Below are 5,324 nucleotides of genomic sequence, written 5' to 3' on the forward strand. Positions count from 1 at the left end.
TGGCTCATCAGTTTATATGAGCCATAATAGCTAACCGCAGTTGCACCTGGAAATGATGAGCAGCTGCCTCAAAGAAATATTATGTGATTTAGCAAATACTACCTGACACAACACACAAGAACCTATCAAGCAGCTATTACATGGGGTCGGGGAGCCTCAGACAGCCCAATAATTATTGTCTTAATTATTTTTATCTCGTGCAAAAAGTTTGAAGTGAATGCCAGAGCAATTGCACACATAATTGACTCTTCTATTGAAAAGCCAAAGTGATCGACAGGAAAAGCCAAAGTGATTGACAGATGATTTATTCAGTCAGATAACCCACAAAATGTTCGGCGCACAGGGGTGAAATTTATAATTGTGCTTGTCAGAAATATTCAGCTGCTGCAATTTAAGCTTGTACCTTAAGATACTGGCTAATCACAGCCTAGCAGAAAACAGCAAAAAAATTTTGACAGTCAGAATTATAGGTGAAAGCTTAGCTTGTCATGTAGCCATACTGAATGAATATTAATTTAAACCATTAGCTTTTCCTATTTCTCTTCACACTACCGGTACCTAACAGTGATGTCGGTCCAGAATGAGATTTTCACTCTGCAGCGGAGTGTGCGCTGATATGAAACTTCCTGGCAGACTAAAACTGTGTGCCCGACCGAGACTCGAACTCGGGACCTTTGCCTTTTGCGGGCAAGTGCTCTACCAACTGAGCTACCGAAGCACGACTCACGCCCGGTCCTCACAGCTTTACTTCTGCCAGTATCTCGTCTCCTACCTTCCAAACTTTACAGAAGCTCTCCTGCGAACCTGCAGAACTAGCACTCCTGAAAGAAAGGATATTGTGGAGACATGCCTTAGCCACAGCCTGGGGGATGTTTCCAGAATGAGATTTTCACTCTGCAGCGGAGTATGCGCTGATATGAAACTTCCTGGCAGATTAAAACTCACAGCTGTGAGGACCGGGCGTGAGTCGTGCTTCGGTAGCTCAGTTGGTAGAGCACTTGCCCGCGAAAGGCAAAGGTCCCGAGTTCGAGTCCCTGTTGGGCACACAGTTTTAATCTGCCAGGAAGTTTCATATCAGCACACACTCCGCTGCAGAGTGAAAATCTCATTCTGGAAACATCCCCCAGGCTGTGGCTAAGCCATGTCTCCACAATATCCTTTCTTTCAGGAGTGCTAGTTCTGCAGGTTCGCAGGAGAGCTTCTGTAAAGTTTGGAAGGTAGGAGACGAGATACTGGCAGAAGTAAAGCTGTGAGGACCGGGCGTGAGTCGTGCTTCGGTAGCTCAGTTGGTAGAGCACTTGCCCGCGAAAGGCAAAGGTCCCGAGTTCGAGTCTCGGTCGGGCACACAGTTTTAATCTGCCAGGAAGTTTCAGTGATGTCGGTATTGGCTGACTACGTCACAAGTATTAGGCTCTGAATATCAGCTGTCATTGGCTGGTAAATCTAGTAATGTAACCTATGATTGATTGACAGTAGCACATCACAATCTGGATTTCAGTGGTTCCAAAGTTACCACGCTGTAATTGGTGGAATTTGTATATATACATTTGTAATATGAAAATATGCAGGGCTTTTTTCCATTTCCTAAGTGCTGGGAAGTTGTATGCCGGTATAAAACACCGCTACCATTCAAAAGATATGCAAGGAAAAAAAATTTTTTCAAGTGGAAAAAAGTGTATTTTCACGTGAGGAAAAATTCACACATCCAAAAAAGATTTGCATTGCCTCGTTTCCGAGAGTTCATGAACCTGTACAGAAAATTGGAATAGAGATCAACATAAACGTCATTTACACTCTTTTTATTGCTCATGAAAACCACACATTGCATGTTGTACCACCATACAGTGAGACCTTCAGAGGGTGTGGTCCAGACTGCTGTACACACCAGTACCTCTAATACCCAGCAGTGTGTCCTCTTGCATTGATGCATGCCTGTATTCGTCATTGCATAATAGCCACAATTTCATCAAGGCAGTGTTGGTCCAGATTGACCCACTCCTCAATGGCGATTTGGCATAGATCCCTCAGAGTTGTTGGTGGGTCACGTCGTCCATTACCTATTGCAGGCATGTTCGATGGGGTTCATGTCTGGAGAACATGCAATGTCATTATCCAGAAGGAGGCCATTCACAAGATTTGCATGAGTGGGGTGCGAATTGTCATCCACGAAGACGAATGCCTTGCCAAAATGCTGCCGATATGGTTCCACTATTGGTCAGAGGATGGCATCCACGTATTGTGTAGCCGTTACGGTGCCTTCCATGACCACCAGTGGTGTACGTCGGCCCCACATAATCCCACCCCAAAAGAGCAGGGAACGTATACCTCTCTGCACTCACCAGACAGTGTGTCTAAGGCGTTCAGCCTGACCAGGTTGCCACCAAACACGTCTCCAATAATCGTCTGGTTGAAGGCATATGTGGGAACATGATGCCAATCCTGAGCAGTCCATTCGGCATGTTGTTGGCCCAATCTGTACCACGCTGCACGGTGTTGTCGTTGCAAAGATGCACCTCACCGTGGACATTGGGAGTGAAGTTGCGCATCATGCAGCCTATTATGCACAGTTTGAGGCATAACATGACATCCTGTGGCTGCATGAAAAGCATTATTCAACATGGCGAGGCATGTCACCGACACGAGCGAGGCATGTCATCGACAGTTCCTGTCTCTCTGTATCTCCTCCAAGTCCGAACAACATCGCTTTGGTTCACTCTGAGACACCTGGACACTTCCCTTGTTGAGAGGCCTTTCTGGCACAAAGTAACAATGCAGATGTGATGAACTGCAGTATTGATCATCTAGGCATGGCCGAACTACAGACAACACGAGCTGTGTACCTCCTTCGGTGGTGGAACGGCTGAAACTGATCGGCTGTCGGACTCCCTCCATCTAATAGGTGCTGCTCGTGCATGGTCGTTTACATCTTTGGGTGGGCTTAGTGACATCTCTGAACAAAGGGACTGTGTCTGTGATACAGTATCAACAGTCAATGTCTATCTTCTGGAGTTCTGGGAACTGGTGTGATGCAAAACTTTTTTTGGTGTGTGTATATTTTTCCTCCCTGTCTGCTTATACATCCTGCACCATTGAATTCCAGTCCCCATCGTAATTACATTTTTCTCTCCCTGAACTATCTGAATAATTTATTTTATCTCATCATACATTTTTTCAATATCTTAAGTATCTGCTGTGCTAGATGGTGTATAACTTGTACTAAATTGTGATGGGTGTTGGCCACGTTTCTGTCTCGGCTATGATGCATTCACTATGTTGTTCATATTAACTTACCCACTTTTATTATTCATTATTAGACATAATGCTGCATTATCCTTACATGATTTTATATTCATAACCCTGTACTGATCTGAACAGAAGACGTGTTCTTCCTGCCACCACACTTTGCCAATTTCCACTCTATCTAACTTCAGCCTGTCAATCTCCATTTTTAAATTATCTAACCTACCTACTCAACAAGGGATCAAAAATTACATACTCCGACCTGTAGGATGCCAGTTTTGTTTTTCTTGATGATGAGATCCTCCTGAGTATTCCCTGCCAAGAATTCCAAGTAGGGGACTATTTTATTTCCAGAATATTTTACCCAAGAGGAAGCCATCATCATGTAACGGTACAGTAGAGCTGTGTGCCCTCAGGAAAATAGGGGCTGTAGTTTCCCTTTTGCTTTCAGCCATTTGCGTTACCATCACAGTAAGGCCATGTTGGCTGATGTTATGAGGACAATAAATCATCTAGGCTGTTGCCCGTGCAGCTATTGAGAAGGCTGCTGCGCACCTTCAGGAACCACCTCTCTGTCTGGCCTCTTCACAGATTTCCCTCCTTTGTGGTTACACCTACCTACAGCTATCTGTGTGGTTGAGGTGCACAAGCCACCCTACCAGAGCAAGGTTGGCGGTTCATTTGGGGAGTTGTATAGATAGTTTTATTTATAATGCAGTAATAAAAGAACTGCAGGAGGAATATATTAGTCATATATCATCTGTTGGTGCATCAGATGATAAAAACTGTGAGTACAACAGATGATATTTGTATTCCTGAAAAATTTTATTACTGTTTAACAGAAGACGGTAAATATATTATTAATAGGCTAGCTAATGTGTTAGTGAAATCACTATTTATGAGGGAATTTTTGTGAAGGTAATAATGAGCTGATCGAAGATAGCACTAGACTGCAGATACTTTTAATAATTGTTTTCTGGTTTTGAACAGTCTTTTTAAGAAAAATGATCCAAAACAAAGTTGGTAAAATTCAGTTTTCTCATACACTACCAAATGAAATTCACAGTATGATCAACAGTATTGAAAATGATATACTGTTTGGATTCTGGTGAAATCAGTAGTAAGATAATCAGATGTTGTTCATCTCAGCTTCTTGTGTGTGTGTGGGAGAGGGGGGGGGGTGTACTGTTCTGCTGTTCTGTGCCCCAGTTCAGGAAAAGGAGATAAAACGTTAGTGAAGAATTGTTGACTCATCTCATTACTGTCATCTTCTCCTAAACTTTTTGAAGTCATGTACAGTAGAATTTATAAACTCTTAGTACAGAAGAAATATCAGTAGAACACAGTATAGATTTCAGAAATGACTGTCAATTGAACAGGTTGACAGATGTTATATTAGAATAAATAATCACAAATTGGAAAAAATTGTGACTAATTGAAGGCCTTTTATTGTGTGAACCATATAATATGATGTAAAAGTTAAATGATTTCTGTCTTTTCTGAATAAAAGAAAGCAGTTGTGTATGAGTTACATATCCATCACACATCAATAGGCACTTGAAATTTGAAGGAATGAGAGATGGTGTACCACAAAGTTATCTATTGTGTGCCTTGTTGTTTCTAATATATGTATCTGATCATTCATTTTAATTGTCAGAAAATACAGATTTTGCCATTTTTGTAGGTGATAGATAATATGAATCATCTCACTATAAAGGCAGCTAATGAAATATTTGAAAATGTCAAACAGATGGTTCAAGGCAAATTGACTGCTGTTGTATTTTGATAAGACTCTGTATGTACAGTTGTGTACTTCTTGTTGACAAAAAGAACACTGGCTTGGATGGGCTTTGTTAGCTTTCCAGTAGAATAACTTGTTATACTCTTTGAGTTCGTAGCTGGATCTTCAAGTCAAATTGACAGTATTTCAGTGCACTAACTGGATCATCCTCAGGTGAGGAGCTGCTGTTACTGAGTCCCATCAGACTGATTCTACTCTTGAGCTGGGGTGCTGTTTAGAGTACTCAGTGCATATGCCAAGCAATGTAGTGGTAGTGCTACCCCCACTTCAAACATAAATGGGG

At 42.1% G+C, this 5,324-nt stretch overlaps 1 non-coding gene across 1 annotated transcript; it reads right to left on the bottom strand.

The window, feature by feature from the left end:
- Positions 1–644: 644 nt before the first annotated feature.
- On the bottom strand, positions 645–719 carry Trnal-caa (transfer RNA leucine (anticodon CAA)). Its single transcript has one exon. It is a non-coding gene; the product is annotated as a tRNA-Leu (tRNA).
- Between the last annotated feature and the right edge of the window lie 4,605 nt (positions 720–5,324).

Source organism: Schistocerca nitens, chromosome 3, assembly GCF_023898315.1.
Source record: "Schistocerca nitens isolate TAMUIC-IGC-003100 chromosome 3, iqSchNite1.1, whole genome shotgun sequence".
NCBI lineage: Eukaryota > Metazoa > Arthropoda > Insecta > Orthoptera > Acrididae > Schistocerca > Schistocerca nitens.